This window comes from Leptodactylus fuscus, chromosome 11 (genome assembly GCF_031893055.1).
Source record: "Leptodactylus fuscus isolate aLepFus1 chromosome 11, aLepFus1.hap2, whole genome shotgun sequence".
NCBI lineage: Eukaryota > Metazoa > Chordata > Amphibia > Anura > Leptodactylidae > Leptodactylus > Leptodactylus fuscus.
In genome coordinates this window covers 4,400,930-4,418,316 of record NC_134275.1, presented here as the reverse complement: position 1 = coordinate 4,418,316, position 17,387 = coordinate 4,400,930, and positions in this window count along the sequence as shown.

Genomic DNA, 17,387 nt, shown 5'->3' with positions numbered 1-17,387 from the left:
GTGATTAACATACAATCCGTGACTTTCCACATCTATGTGTTTCTTAGTAGCTATACATATATGTTAGTATTGGGTCTCGCAGGTTGTTCACCTGGCACACAGCGCCACCTGCGGGTCAGTCTAAGCCCAGCTTTCACCCTACTGAGCATGCTCAGACCTATTGGAGCCTCTCACAAGCTGTGCCATTTCTCCCCTACTGAGCATGAGCAGTGAGGTCATGACCACCGCTCCTATTAGGTGGGGTCTTCCCTTTAAATAGTGTGAGCCGACGCCCGCCGGGTGCTCACACTTTGTCTAAAGATTGACGGAAAGTCCACAGAAGTGGGGTTATGACAGTAGTACAGGGACAGGCTCCAGCATTGCAGGCAGGTTGTCAGACTAGGCCTCTGTGTGGGGTTCCTCTGCTTCGTTTTGGGTGCTGTTAGTTAGGACCTGTAAACCCTGAACTGTCAGCTCTGCACCAGGGCTAGGAGCGGTAGAGACTGTTCCAGCCTGTGGAGCTGCAGCAGGTTTGGACTCTGAGATAGACTGTATAGACTGCTAAGCTTCCGTGGTGACTCCTAGCTGTTTGCTGACCTGGGGTGAGTTAACCCTTGGCAGCCTTGTTTGTTTCAGCAGTACTGGTGCACCTGGCCAGTGAGCTTAACTGGCAGGGTTTAGTTGCACCCTGTTCACATTGAGTACCGCGCCGCACCTCGGCCAGTGTTTGTTGCACCCTGTTCACATTGAGTTGTGACATACCGCCGCCCACTGGGCCTGTAGACCTCGCTGCAGTGTTCTGCAGACTAGAGGTTCTTTCGTTTAAAAAATATTTATATGTACACAGAACCGTAACAATATATAATTCACAATGACGGCATCAAAAAATTGTTACTGACTATTCTCTGATATTTCTTTTGGATTATTATCTAGACATTATATTCTGCTGCTGTTATAATTAAAATATCTCTAAAAGTTTCTGGACCCGCCTTGTTTTATATCTGCTTCCTGTGTGCTATATATATATATATATATATATATATATATATATATATATATATTATACAGTATATATATAACCCATGTGTACCAGGATCACCTGAAATAAATTGTATTCGGGAATCTCCACGACCTCTGCAGGGGTTTCCGGACTCCTCCTGGAACTGGAAACTGGACTTCTGGGGTCAGGGGATCGCGGTGAGTCGGAGACTATTTCGGCCTGACTCTAGCTCCGGCTCACCGCTGCTCATTCAGATTCCCTGGTATCAGCTCACCCTGCGCTCCTGTCTATTCCTGACCTGCTTTTCCTGCCTCCTACTGTGTTCCTGCTATTCACCCTCTCTGTATGACCTTTCCTGAATTTCAGACCGCCTCTCCTTGACCTGCGATTCTGAACCACATGACCTCCTGTGTATGACCCGGCTTGTCTGAAGACCACCTCTCCCTGACCTGACCTGTGACTCTGTACCTTGTGACCTCTAATGTATGACCCGGCTTGTCTGATTACCCTTTGCTGCACCCTTATGTACCACGTGACCTCCTGTGTATGACCCGGCCTGTCAGACTACGTCCTGTCTAATCTCTCGGAACTGCGTGACCTCCTGAATACTGATCCAGCCTGTATGACTACTCTGCGGTGCTCCCGCCATCTTCTGCGAACTCCTGTGATTGCACTCAACTCCGCTGACCAGCTTCATCTGTCTCTTCACCCACTGACGCCGGGTTCACACCAGCTTTCGGGACTCCGCTTTCAACCTGTCATGCTGAGTCCAGCCGTCAGCACCGGTGAGCGTTTTATGCCCTCTGCGGCGAAACAGGTTTGTTTTAAACCGGACACAGAATCCTGCATGTCCGACTCTGTACCCGGTTAAAAAAAACTGTTTCGCCATGGAGAGCACAAAACGCTCACCGGCGCTCACGGCCGGACACTTTTCAAACCCATTCAAATGAATGTGACTGCAGGTTTCTGTCTTCAGCCCTGTTTCGAGCAGGAAACCTGCATAAAGGAGGCCGGGACGCAGATGTGAGCGAGCCCTTAGGTGAGTGACTTTTGGGTTTTCTGGTTCCATTGCAGCTTGTGGTGCGCTGTGCATGTGACGCTCTCTGGACAGTTGCGGTTCTGGGTCCCAGAATTTACCAAGTCCAACTCCACTATCAGGAGCTCTGGTGAAGGCCTCTGGGGCCTGGTTCTGCTCCGGTTTGGAGAGTGTTAGATGCTCAGTCCTGTTGTGCCTCGGTCTGCAGGAGAATCTGTTTGTCCAGGACTATCTGTCCGTTCTATACTGTATTTGGTTCCTAACACTCATATAACTATGTCGACAGAGAAAAACTTTAAAAACTTACATACATTTTGCAAGCTGGGGAAGGATAAAATATATGAAAAAAAGTTGCCAAGTATTAATGTACAAACGAGCCTGCGTCTATAAAGGTTTAAGAGACAGCCTGATGGGCACGGGAGATCTGCCCTCTCCTCCAGTGGTCTAACCTCCTGGATGTCTCAGAAGAGTTGTCAAGTATTCCCCTAGGCAAAACTAATTCTTGGATGTGACTAAGGGCGGCCTGTATCCGGATAAGAAACCTGACATGGATTTTTTATTTATTTTTTCCCCATTTTCCTGAGAACCCTTTTACAATTTCCTGCAACTGTGTATTTTTGTTTCCCCCCCTGTCGCTGACACTATGTACCACAAGGTGGCAGCATTGGTTACAGAAAGTCATTATCCAACAATGTAACATTAAATCTCGCACAGAACTTGTCCTCTATAACGGTATATAATAGAGATGAGCGAGTAGTATTCAATCCAATACCTCGCTCCCATAGGAATGCATGCAAGCAGCCGAACACCAAAGGGGTTAAGCGTAGTGAATATTTGATGCGCTCAACCCCTTGGTGTTCGGCCGCTTACACGCATTCCTATGACAGCGAGGTATTCAATCAAATACTACTTGCTCATCTCTAGTATATGTTATTGTTATTATAATTCTCTATTCCATGCAAGGTAGGACTCATTTACATATATGTTTTAACGGTAATTCACAAAACTGGGGGGGGGGGGGGGGCATGACAGAATGACAGAATGACAGATACTGACTGAGCACCTTCCGTGTGCAGCCACCGCCTTTCAATGCAATATCAAAAACAAGACACAAACCTTCACCCATCTTATTTATTATTATATTACATAGAGACAAAAATCTTCGAAGACAAAGCAGACGTGATGATGATCTTTAGGAATCCCAGCCCTGGATTGTATCGATTGTGTGATATTAAGGAGGAGGGTTCTACCACCTTACAGACAGAACAAGGACAACACAGGAGCTTCTGCTCCATAACTCTCCTATTTCCTCAAATGCAGCCTCTAGGACAATATGGACAAGTACTTAAAGTGTTACCTCTTATAGTAAACGACGTTCCATAAATGAATTGTGCAAGTCAATATAAGAAACTTTGTAATATATCTTAATAAGAAGATGTTTCCTTCACCGCTTACTAAGCTGTTCTCCTGCTCCTTATCTTCAGTCTGACGGCTTGTTTACATTCTATTCATCTCCATATTCAGCCGCACACATAGAGCTCTATGGAGCAGGGAGGGGCTTAGCAGAATTCTCCTGCCAATTGGCTGATTTATTGCCTCATTCTGTGTATTATCACCTTCTTATCTACAACTTAGCGGTGTTAAAAGGCAAGGAGTGTAACAGCAGCAATTATTTGAGTGTGTTTTCTAATCCCCACTATTCATTTATGGAGCTTTAACTGTATGCATGTGAATAAAGCCCTTCTGTAGAATACCAATGCTGCAGTAGTATGTCCATGTGTGTGTCCTCCTCCTCTAGTCTCCTCTCATGTCCATGTGTGTGTCCTCCTCCTCTATTCTCCTCTCATGTCCATGTGTGTGTCCTCCTCCTCTATTCTCCTCTCATGTCCATGTGTGTGTCCTCCTCCTCTAGTCTCCTCTCATGTCCATGTGTGTGTCCTCCTCCTCTATTCTCCTCTCATGTCCTTGTGTGTGTCCTCCTCCTCTAGTCTCCTCTCATGTCCATGTGTGTGTCCTCCTCCTCTATTCTCCTCTCATGTCCATGTGTGTGTCCTCCTCCTCTAGTCTCCTCTCATGTCCATGTGTGTGTCCTCCTCCTCTATTCTCCTCTCATGTCCATGTGTGTGTCCTCCTCTTCTATTCTCCTTTCTACATAGTTTTCTATGGCCACATGCAGGGCCAACGTCAATGCATGGCATAGTCGGGCAAGTGCCGGGGCCCACAGAGCCTCTGGGGGCCCCACAGCACTTGCCCGCCCAGGCACTTGCCTGTCCCAATTTCAGCTCATCGGCGTCCGACGGACGCCGATGAGCTGAATACATAGACGATTAAAGCAGGAGCTGTGAGCTCAGCTCCTGCTTTAACGCTGCGGGCCAGCTTCGGTGTGCGTAGGCGCGATGTGATGATGTCACATTGTGCCTACAACTATGTGAATGGAGTGAGAGAGCGGAGAGAGGAGCGGCGGGGGAGCGATGGAAGGTGAGTGTAAGTGTTTGTTTTGTATCAAACATTAAGTTGGAACATAATGAAGGGGGCCCATGAAACTGGGGGGCAAATGAAGGGAAGAGGGGGGGGGACGGGATGACACTGGGGCAGATGAGGGGGGGGGGACAGCATGACACTGGGGACAGAGATGGAGGGGGCCCAATGAAACTGGGGGACAAATGAAGGGGAGGGAGGGAACGGCATGACACTGGGGCAGATGAAGGGGGGGGAGAACGGCATGACACTGGGGAAGATGAAGGGGGGAGAACGGCATGACACTGGGGCAGATGGGGTGGTGGAGCAGCATGACACTGGGGCAGAGACGGGGGACATGAAACTGGGCAGATGAAGGGGGAGAACGGCATGAAACTGGGGACAGAGATGGAGGGGGGGACATGAAATTGGGGGCAGAGGAAGGGTGTATATGAAACTGGGGGGGAGATGGAGGGGGGGCATATAATTTACGGGTGACTGTAGGAGGATTATACTGTGTGGGAGCACATGATAAATTAATGAGAATGGGCGGAGTCAACATAAAGTGGGCGGAGCTAAATTTGCCACGCACATTTTTCCCCTCTTTCTACTCTTCAGAAGTTGGGAGGTATGGCGTTGGTGACGCCGCACTCCTGCGTGACGTCACTCGCTTCATCTGCGATGCACAGTGTCTCGACTCCCCCGCCTCCTCCACAAGGGGGCCCACTGAGGCTCTGTCACCCAAGGGCCCATAAATACCTGGAGCCGGCCCTGGCCACATGTAACCTGTTACGTCAATGAGATGAAACACCATCACAGTTATACATTCACATCTATCGGGACTTCTGTTCCGGCCGCACATCGGAACTGATCATATGCATGGGGCAATACTGTCAATGCTGGACTCTAATCTATAGACATGTTGTCAGTGATGAATCTATCTCTACCATTGCAGCTTGTCAGACGTCTTTCACCTGAATTCTTAATGGATGTCGGCACTGAAAGAGTTATTTATTGCACCTAACTGATTGCTTCGAATCGGGAAGATGGTTGCTAGGCGATGTGAGCTCGCGGTAATATCTGCGACCCTACAACACCTCCATCCTTTCCAGTGTTTCACTGCCATCACGTTACAGACAAGTCATATCAGTCGGGTCAGTTGCATTTGCGAGTGCAATAACATAAGGTAGAGTTCTAGCAAAGCACGGACGTAAATAAAAGAGGCTAAAAACGTGTCCATTTGGCTTCCATTATTGTGGTATATATCAGTATTCTGTGAAAAATGTTACAGAATAGCGAATAGTAAACTATAACGGTGTGCAATAAACTAAGGGGAAAATCTGTTACATCTCCTGACACATCTGTCTTAGTAAATATGAGAACTTGCAATGATGTAACAATCCGGGATTTTGTTAGAACTCTCCATTGTTATTGCTCTTCCAATGTTAGGAATAAATCGAGCACTTTGTGTTGTAAGGGATATTGCTAGTTGTGCTAGTTGTGCAATTCTCCAATGGCTGCTGCAGAAACCAGGGAGGAAGGGAAAGACAGAGAAGTGAATCCTAAACGTCACCCAACCCCTGTCCTCATCTACTTGCCACAACTGTCCTAATGACAGGGACAACTGGGCGACAGTCCCTTCTCTGAATAAGTGAAACAATAAAAGCGGACAAGACTACACAACACAGACATGTCCAAGTTCCTCTTTATTACACTTCATAACATATGAAAGTCAGAGCTTTTTATAACTATGAGTATTTTCCGGGTTCAGCACAGAACACACAGTGTATCGTATGAATAAAATGGATGTGCCCTCACATGGTGTCCAAAGGAAGTAAATGACAGCACAATAACACTGTACTATATATATATATATATATATATATATATATATATATATATATATATATATATATATTATAGGGAGGCGCTACTAGCCAGCCATTCAGTACACGCTCTTCGGTATGACGGGGGTGTTACCAATGGGAAGGATATCTAATCTCATGTGACAACGATCAGCTTTGTCTCTGTCATTGTATGTCACAATCATCAGGGCGGTGAATGAATTTTAACCTCCGGCCATTGTAAGTTGATACAACCACTGTGTTCTATCTTATTATATATAGATACATGCACATATATGTATCAGTGCATTGCACTTCTGCTTATAGTATATCCTATGTGACCACTTTCCATTGGCTGGCAGGTACCAGTGAATCTCCTTGATTCCCGTCTTGGCGTTGCTGAGAGTTATTTTGGTTTTAGATTTACAGATTAGTCACCCTACATGTGACCACAATCCCCATTTAACTAAATAGTCCCAGACTGAGGTCACTCGGCAGCTGCCGTCTAAGCTATAAAATTATACTCAGAAGCTTATAAGGGGCTTTCTTGTAAAACCCTTATCAACTCAACAATGATGAGACAAAGCGGATGTGGAAACAATGTTAGGCAGCCAACTTTTTGATACAATTTTTGGGTGCTTGTCTCAAAATGGATTCACTGTATATACAATAACCTGGACCATACGCAGACGTAGAGAGTATATATAGAAGACATACCCCATCTGGCAACAGTAGCAATTAGAATAAAACTTTTAGGATGAATTTGTGTAAATTTTAGTCACCAGACATTATATTAGCCATTGTCATTCATTGGAAAGACACATCAAAGAACAGGCAGCGATGTGACTCATATCTGTGGTCAAACTATCCAGGTGGTCAGTCCCGTAAATGGCCGGGTCATCTAGCAACACCTCCTTTAGGATTGTGCCGGAATGTTTCTCTTAGCCATATCACAAAAACACATATAAGGACAAAAAATACTTTGTAACCGTGTGCCTTGTTTTTTCTAGTTGTCTTTATGCGGTTCCTCTTTTGGCCCATGTGCTGATCGTGTGTACAATGGACTGTACAAAGAGAGGAGACAGACCCATAGTAGTGTAAAGGCAGAAAGGGGCGGCAATGAAGCGCTTGTCTCCATCCTTGTTTCCCTTGAACTTGTTGGGAGAAGTCACCCTTCAAATATGAGAGATCTGGGGCAGTTTGCAAAAGAAGAGGCTCCAAAATTCCAGGTGAGAGGTATAAGAAACTCGTCAAAGGTTATAGGAAGCGATTGATTACAGTTGTTTTTTCCAAAGGGTGTGCAACAAATATTAAGTTGAGGTGCCAGTAATCGTGTCCAGTCTATTTTTGGAGGGCAGGCTTTACAGACTAGAGTTATTGCTGGGGTGTGAGCATTGCCCCCAAACCTTGTACTGTCAGGGGGGGAGGCTTTCCTGCAGTATATAATACTACACATCTATGAGGATGTAAAAGGTCCTTTTTTAGGGGTAGATGGATTTGCTCCTCAACATTGAAATTTGAAAGCAGAGCAGTGCTGACATCCCGGCCTAGAGGTCTATGGTCTACTGGTATCTCAGATCAAGGATTCTGTCTGTCTCAGTTTGCAACAAGTGCAGATTACTGGCACACTGACATACAGGAGACATCGCACAAGTATCCCGCACCACTTGTATCCCGCACCACTTGTATCCCGCACCACTTGACCTGATTTTTGATGTTTCATGTGGCTAAAAAACATTGCTTCCAATTGTTTTTATGCTCATGGAAAATGACTTGTGATATGGATAGAGAATCTGTAGGATGTTAATGTATGTTGGGTTTCCATTGTGCATTTCAGCCATAGCACAGGACCAGCTCCATGACTATAGGGGGTCGGTGATGCCAGCTGATGTGACTGCAGGGGAGACAGAGGAACAAGAGTTCTGCCCTTCACAATAAATGGGGTTTCTGGGAACCAGAGTGTATAATACTAACAAAGCTTAACCAGTGCTGGGATTTCACTAGTAAGCCTTGTTATTGTCCTTTTAATCCTCCACATTGCAAAGGTTCAAAGCTGCAAGTAGTCCCATAGCATAATTTAGCATGTTGTGGGGTGAGGAGAATGTTCAGCCTGCTTTCTATCAAAAAGGAAGTTAGATAGGTTAATAAGGTATGGTCAGCCACATGGCTTGTATAAGGAGTGTCCCTCTCCTTCACTCAGTGTCGTGCTAGTACAGCACCACCTCTGCTTTGTGGACACTTCCATCTGCCTACCAGGAACTCAGTTGCCATTGCTCACTCCTCTGGACTCAGATTTCCCTCCCGGCCTCTGCAGACTCTGGGATTTCATCTATGTTTAGGCTAGCTTCCCTGCTCCAAAACTGAGTCTAGCTCTCAACATTTGCACGCCTCCATGACCCACCTCTTCCCAGTTTGGCATACTTTGATGGGGGCTCTGCACATTATAGAACCACACGTTACCTCTACCTTATAGTGATGATAATGATACACACCTAAAAGATTTGCATACATAGCTATAGCAGTTACCAAATAAGCAGTTGCATCCATACCCTGTCCGCCAAGTAAGAACACAGTGATGTCATAAACACATGGTAAGCGGGGCGAGTGTTGCTTTGCAAATTTTCTTTAAGTTCCTGAATTGACTTTAGCAAATAATATGTGAATGAGCAGGTGTTACAGGGACGAGGATTCCAAAGTGACCAGGCACCTTTATTAGCTTATTGGTGCATTAGGCAGAAGAGGGGTGGGTGGCGGACAAGGGAAAGCCCTTTACACAGAGACGGTCCCTCAGCTGTCAGAGCTGGTAACAGGAAGTCAGTGCGGCTGAATTACAATTATTTCTACTATGCGGGTGGAAGGCCAGTGTCCCTGAAGAACAGCTGAGCCGCACGGCCCACAGAGAATTCTGCACATGAGCAATCATCTGCTGGCGCAGCATGACAGCGGCTCTCAAGTGTTACCCTGTGCACTGCAGACTGGGCTGTATATCAGGGCAGTCTCATCAGGATACATGCAGAATGCCAGCCAGTCCTTTCCTCCGGTGCTACGTTTAGTTTTTGGTCCAGATTTACTGTAGAATTCCTAAAATGACTAATTATTAAATTACCATTTTACTCCTTATGGCCATAAAGCTGCATTTTAGGGACTGTATTAGGGCCACAACCCCAGACTGCTCGAACCATATAAAATTGTACGGTAATATCAGCTCAAATCAATCATTTTTTACACCTCTCCTGGGCCTCAATTTAGTATAATCTGGGGTCTGAAGAGATCCCAAATGATAATAATGTCACTTTTCACTTTGACATAACGTTGACTGTGCTCACCTTAGAGAGGTAGACATTGGGTAGTTGGTTCCTAGTTGGATAGTAGGTTCCTAGTTGGATAGTAGGATAGTAGGTTCCTAGTTGGATAGTAGGTTCCTAGTAGGTTAGAAGGCTCCTAGTTGGATAGTAGGTTCCTAGTTGGATAGTAGGTTCCTAGTTGGATAGTAGGTTCCTAGAAGGTGAGTAGGTTCCTAGTTGGATAGTAGGTTAGTAGGTTCCTAGTTGGATAGTAGGTTCCTATTAGGTTAGTAGGTTCCTAGTTGGATAGTAGGTTCCTAGTAGGTTAGTAGGTTCCTATTAGGTTAGTAGGTTCCTATTAGGTTAGTAGGTTCCTAATTGGATTGTAGGTTCCTAGTAGGTTAGTAGGTTCCTAGTAGGTTAGAAGGCTCCTAGTTGGATAGTAGGTTCCTAGTTGGATAGTAGGTTCCTAGTTGGATAGTAGGTTCCTAGTAGGATAGTAGGTTCCTAGTAGGTTAGTAGGTTCCTAGTTGGATAGTAGGTTCCTAGTAGGTTAGTAGGTTCCTAGTTGGATATTAGGTTCCTAGTAGGTTAGTAAGTTCCTAGTTGAATAGTAGGTTCCTAGTAGTTTAGTAGGTTCCTGGTTGGATAGTAGGTTCCTAGTAGGTTAGTAGGTTCCTAGTTGGATATTAGGTTCCTAGTAGGTTAGTAAGTTCCTAGTTGGATAGTAGGTTCCTAGTAGTTTAGTAGGTTCCTGGTTGGATAGTAGGTTCCTAGTAGGTTAGTAGGTTCCTAGTTGGATAGTAGGTTCCTAGTAGGTTAGTAGCTTCCTGGTTGAATAGTAGGTTTCTAGTAGGTTAGTAGGTTCCTGGTTGGATAGTAGGTTCCTAGTTGGATAGTAGGTTCCTAGTTGGATAGTAGGTTCCTAGTTGGATAGTACGTTCCTAGTAGGTTAGAAGGCTCCTAGTTGGATAGTAGGTTCCTAGTTGGATAGTAGGTTCCTAGTTGGATAGTAGGTTCCTAGTAGGTTAGTAGGTTCCTAATTGGATTGTAGGTTCCTAGTAGGTTAGTAGGTTCCTAGTAGGTTAGAAGGCTCCTAGTTGGATAGTAGGTTCCTAGTTGGATAGTAGGTTCCTAGTTGGATAGTAGGTTCCTAGTAGGATAGTAGGTTCCTAGTAGGTTAGTAGGTTCCTAGTTGGATAGTAGGTTCCTAGTAGGTTAGTAGGTTCCTAGTTGGATATTAGGTTCCTAGTAGGTTAGTAAGTTCCTAGTTGGATAGTAGGTTCCTAGTAGTTTAGTAGGTTCCTGGTTGGATAGTAGGTTCCTAGTAGGTTAGTAGGTTCCTAGTTGGATAGTAGGTTCCTAGTAGGTTAGAAGGCTCCTAGTTGGATAGTAGGTTCCTAGTAGGTTAGTAGGTTCCTAGTTGGATATTAGGTTCCTAGTAGGTTAGTAAGTTCCTAGTTGGATAGTAGGTTCCTAGTAGTTTAGTAGGTTCCTAGTTGGATAGTAGGTTCCTAGTAGGTTAGTAGGTTCCTAGTTGGATAGTAGGTTCCTAGTAGGTTAGAAGGCTCCTAGTTGGATAGTAGGTTCCTAGTTGGATAGTAGGTTCCTAGTAGGTTAGTAGCTTCCTGGTTGGATAGTAGGTTCCTAGTAGGTTAGTAGGTTCCTGGTTGGATAGTAGGTTCCTGGTTGGATAGTAGGTTCCTAGTAGGTTAGTAGGTTCCTGGTTGGATAGTAGGTTCCTGGTTGGATAGTAGGTTCCTAGTTGGATAGTAGGTTCCTAGTTGGATAGTAGGTTCCTAGATGGATAGTACGTTCCTAGTAGGTTAGAAGGCTCCTAGTTGGATAGTAGGTTCCTAGTTGGATAGTAGGTTCCTAGTAGGTTAGTAGGTTCCTGGTTGGATAGTAGGTTCCTGGTTGGATATTAGGTTCCTAGTTGGATAGTAGGTTCCTAGTTGGATAGTAGGTTCCTAGTTGGATAGTAGATTCCTAGTAGGTTAGAAGGCTCCTAGTTGGATAGTAGGTTTCTAGTAGGATAGTAGGTTCCTAGTTGGATAGTAGGTTCCTAGTTGGATAGTAGGTTCCTAGTTGGATAGTACGTTCCTAGTAGGTTAGTAGGTTCCTAGTTGGATAGTAGGTTCCTAGTTGGATAGTAGGTTCCTAGTAGGTTAGAAGGCTCCTAGTAGGATAGTAGGTTCCTAGTTGGATAGTAGGTTCCTAGTTGGATAGTACGTTCCTATTAGGTTAGAAGGCTCCTAGTTGGATAGTAGGTTCCTAGTTGGATAGTAGGTTCCTAGTAGGTTAGTAGGTTCCTAATTGGATTGTAGGTTCCTAGTAGGTTAGTAGGTTCCTAGTTGGATATTAGGTTCCTAGTAGGTTAGTAAGTTCCTAGTTGGATAGTAGGTTCCTAGTAGTTTAGTAGGTTCCTGGTTGGATAGTAGGTTCCTAGTAGGCTAGAAGGCTCCTAGTTGGATAGTAGGTTCCTAGTTGGATAGTAGGTTCCTAGTAGGTTAGTAGCTTTCTGGTTGGATAGTAGGTTCATAGTAGGTTAGTAGGTTCCTGGTTGGATAGTAGGTTCCTGGTTGGATAGTAGGTTCCTAGTAGGTTAGTAGGTTCCTGGTTGGATAGTAGGTTCCTGGTTGGATAGTAGGTTCCTAGTTGGATAGTAGGTTCCTAGTTGGATAGTAGGTTCCTAGATGGATAGTACGTTCCTAGTAGGTTAGAAGGCTCCTAGTTGGATAGTAGGTTTCTAGTAGGATAGTAGGTTCCTAGTTGGATAGTAGGTTCCTAGTTGGATAGTAGGTTCCTAGTAGGTTAGAAGGCTCCTAGTTGGATAGTAGGTTTCTAGTAGGATAGTAGGTTCCTAGTTGGATAGTAGGTTCCTAGTTGGATAGTACGTTCCTAGTAGGTTAGAAGGCTCCTAGTTGGATAGTAGGTTCCTAGTTGGATAGTAGGTTCCTAGTTGGATAGTACGTTCCTAGTAGGTTAGAAGGCTCCTAGTTGGATAGTAGGTTCCTAGTTGGATAGTAGGTTCCTAGTTGGATAGTAGGTTCCTAGTAGGTTAGTAGGTTCCTAATTGGATTGTAGGTTCCTAGTAGGTTAGTAGGTTCCTAGTAGGTTAGAAGGCTCCTAGTTGGATAGTAGGTTCCTAGTTGGATAGTAGGTTCCTAGTTGGATAGTAGGTTCCTAGTTGGATAGTAGGTTCCTAGTAGGTTAGAAGGCTCCTAGTAGGATAGTAGGTTTCTAGTTGGATAGTAGGTTCCTAGTAGGTTAGTAGGTTCCTAGTTGGATAGTAGGCTCCTAGTTGGATAGTAGGTTCCTAGTTGGATATTAGGTTCCTAGTAGGTTAGTAGGTTCTTAGTAGGTTAGTAGGTTCCTAGTTGGATAATAGGTTCCTAGCCCTAAGAGAGTTCTGCACAATGTTTTAAGCTAATTTAAAGTGTGGTTTGTACCAAATCTTTTTGTCCCAAAGCAAACTTGGGACCCGAGCCTCCAAACCTAAAGACAAAAGTGATGGCGGCACATTCCTTGAATAGTTGGGGTGTTGTGCAAAGAAAGGTTAAACCCCTGTCCCTATTGCACCTGTTGGTCTGGTTAAATTGCAATGTTACCAAACTGATGTGTCACAGCTTGGCATAATAGAGTGTAAAGGTGGTCGCAACATAACCCAGAGGACCAACAGACAAACACTTAGAGCAGGTGCACTCTGGGATGCTGCACTTGATGACAGCTATCATTTATATGTAGATAAGTCACACAATTCCAAGTTCACATTAGGTGATTTCATAGCTTATCAACTAACCCCTTCTGAGACATGGCCCCTTCAGAGGTCACAGAGCATGCCTACAAAACTCTGCATAGAGGTCAATAGGGTCTGCGCCCAACCATTGTGTCTATGGTCCATAGTCCATTTTTAAGACTTGGAATTGCAAGATAATTAGGATTTTTTAAAAATATATATATATATATATATATATATATATATATATATATATATATATATATAGTTAATAACATGGAAAATTAAAAACAATATCACCAAAAATTCTTAAAAAATATATTTAATATATAAAAAAAAGTGATTTAAACAATAGGCCATTTCTTGGTCACTTCCCCTTTAGGTTGTGACACCCCTGGCTCTGTATTCTCCAGAACACTCATTTGGTTACCATCTACAGCCTAACCTAGAAGTGCACAAGTATTGATGTGTGTGAAGTAAGAGCAGGATTTGCATTAGAGATACAAAAGTGTCGTATTTAGAGAACTAGAGACTACGAGCAAATACGTCTTTGTTACAGTATTAGAACCATCGCTTTGCTGATTTGCAAAATGCACCATCAGGTCATTCATGGAGAAACTGCTGATGACCTTAGGAGTGCTCATTTCTAAATGTGCAGGTCTCTGTATTTATGCTGATTTTAAAGTTTTGCACATATTTGTGTCAACCATGGTAAGGACCAAACTTTAAATTGGCTGAAAACATAGGGTAGACACTCTCAGGCTGGTCTTACACGAACGTAAGTTAAATCCGCAATTGGTTCGCAGTTGTGGGTTCTTAATTGTGGACCATTTGCAGACACATTGTATTCAGTGCGGCCTCTTACACCTCCACATATTTTGTCCGTGGTGTGACCGAGGTCCGCACTGAATACCGCAGGTCTGCAAAGTCACGGACATCACGGCATGGACTGTGCACTTTGCCGATGGACACAGTCGGAGTGAAATTGGTGTTGCTGATCAGCAAATTGTGCACCGCAAAAACCACTACAGTCGTGTAAGACCAGTCTTAGGCCCAGTTCATATTTACATTCAGGTTTCCGTTTGGGGGTTCCTATACACATTAAAAAGTTATTTCCTGGGAAACCCACAATCCCCATACACTATAATAAGATCCGTGTGGTTTCTGCTCAGATCATGCAGAGAGAAAAGTGCAGAAACTCCACAGACCCATTATAGTCTATGGGGTCCATGGGTTTCTCAGGTAACCACTCCCCGAACGGAAACCCAAACGCAGATGTGAATAGGGCCTGAGGGCTACTTAGGGCATATTCACATGTATGTTATTTGACATTGATTCCTCATGGCCTTCTTGCTGGTCATTATTTCTTTATCCTATATGTATCTATATGTTTCATTTAGCTTTATGGTTGTTACTGTGAGTAAATTGTTTTGCCTTATCAATGTCCGTTGCTCACCTCTGTCATAGAAAGGGGCACAACTATGGAGGGTGCAGAGGTAGCAATGACTGCCAAGCCCTGGAATCGGAGTGGGACCACAGACCTCCTCCATATAAAGAAACACCAGCATTATAGATAGTGGGGACTGTGTTACAGATTTTGCACTGGAACCTAGGAGCTTGAAGTTATGTCTCTGGCCATAGGATGAGGGCAATGGACATAAAGTGACTAGTCTTGCAATCAGGGTTCTTTCTTCCATTACACATGTAAAGAAACAATCATGACTACAGCCTGGAAGAGGAGTCCTGGAGTGGGCGGGAGCCCAGATTATCTTACATGACTGTGATAGTGTGTCTGGATCTCTAGAATATAGCCAAAAGTGGCAAAGGAAGCCCAAGATGGTGTCATGATGGTTTTGGTGGCAAATGCCCTTCAGACCCTTGGTCACAGAGCATGCCTTGGTGAGAGTCTCCTGGTTTTTTAGGGTGCCCTTGGTGTTGGGTGTAAATGAGACGCAAGGTTACAAGGTTACAAGGCTTTGGTTATCTCACCCCACCAATGGCCTATGTATCCGCTTATACAGTCCATTATTGACCAAGTGTATAGCGCATTATGTGCGATAAAATGGTTAATAAATGTGGTGAGATTTGGATTTTACAGCTTATAAATCACTCGCACATTATCTAATGCAACTGTGAAATGAAAAGGACGTTACTTACCCAGGAGCGAGGAGCTGATACATTGTTAATCATGACACGGCTTGTAGAAAGAACAAGTGATACATAGTAACAGTATACAGGGAGATACAACAGGACAGTCATTAAAGAGACGACATCTTTAATGCGCCACTATGGGGATTTTTAAAAAAATTCTTTATAGAAATGGACAAACCGCTTTGCTTTGACCCCAATATCCCAAATTGTTAGTTTTTTAGTTCCAAAAGTATTTATTGAATGGCATCAAAAACAAAAACATAAAAGCAAACAGAAGAACAGTTCAAAGTTTTTGCAGTTTTTAACAAAACCGGACAATTAGGGATTAATTTCGGACTAACTAAAATGGCAGCTGCAACATGTTTTACTGTAAATTATTAGATTCTGGCGTCTCTACAGAGCCCACAATATAATAGATTGAAGCCTAGGGGAGATAGTAAAAAAAACATTTATACTTATCATCCCTCACCTCACCTCCTTGCAATGCCTGGCACTCTCCTGATGACATCATGTGCCCAAGGTAACCTATGATTGGGCCACAGCAGTCACATGGGCACATTGAGCATCATGACACACGACATACCCAAGTCACTGCCGAGGCCCAATCTCAGGTGTCCCGAGTGTATGACATCACCGAGAACAAGAGGTGGATGCCGCAACCCATAAGAGGTGAGGGAAGGTGAGTACAAATGTTTTTTTTATTTTTTACACCTCCCTGGACCTCCACCTACTAAACCCCGGGTTGACCACTATAGCCGATCACTGGATGTTAAATGTTACTCTTGTTTCGACCTGCGTACATAAACTGGACATAGTATGATGGCGTTCTATGGTGATCTAAATCCAGGTCAGTAGAATCAAGAGGTCAAGGAATTATCAATAATCCATAATAAAGTCATCAGAAGCCAATGTGATATAAGTTGAAGAGGAGCTTTCATGTCGTCCTGTATTATATACTGCTTGATAGCTGAAATGTGTGAGCCGTACAGCTCAGTGCCATGGCTAAGATATAAAGAAGTCTATGGAGGAGCATAGTCATTCCTCACCGTTCAGTGATGACACGAGGCGGTAAGGCCCATCCTTCTGACAGTGGTGCCAAAATTACAGCATCGATAACTCCGGCCCCAGGGCTGAATACAGCACACAGGACATCTCTGAGGACGTGAACAAAAACAGAAACCTGGAAGAGTTCATTAAAACCTTCCATGTTTAAAATGCAGCATAATCTCCAGGCAGCTCCTCCTGCTCTATAACATGCTGCCTGCACATTGCTCTGCATTTTCACTGTTAAAGTGGGTTCACACCTGCATCCAGTCTCCGCTTCAGCCAGTCTGGCAGGTTTCTGTCTTTTGCCCCGAGAAACTGGACAGGGGATGGAAACCAGACAGGGGCGGATCCCGGGCGGGCGAGCCGGGCAACCGCCCGGGGCCCCGCGCCCAGCAGGGCCTCGCGGCACGGCCCGGACCTAACAAAACGGACCCGGTCAGCGGGAGGTATGTCCCAATTTCAACTGAGCTGTATACATAGCCGTTTAAAGCAGGAGCTGTCACAGTTCCTTAACGCTGCGCTCCGACATTTGTAGCCGCGATGTGATGACGTCACATCGCACCTACAACTATGTGTATGAGTGAGGCTGCGGAGAGAGCAGCGGGGGAGCATTGGAAGGTGAGTGTAAGTGGGGTTTTTTTTTGTGTTAAACATTAAGGTGGAACATAATGTAGGGGGTCTATGAAACTGGGGGCAGATGAAGGGGGGGAGGAGAACGGCATGACACTGGGGCAGATGAAGGGGGGGAGAACGGCATGACACTGGGGCAGATGAAGGGGGAGAACGGCATGACACTGGGGCAGATGAAGGGGGGAGAACGGCATGACACTGGGGCAGATGAAGGGGGGAG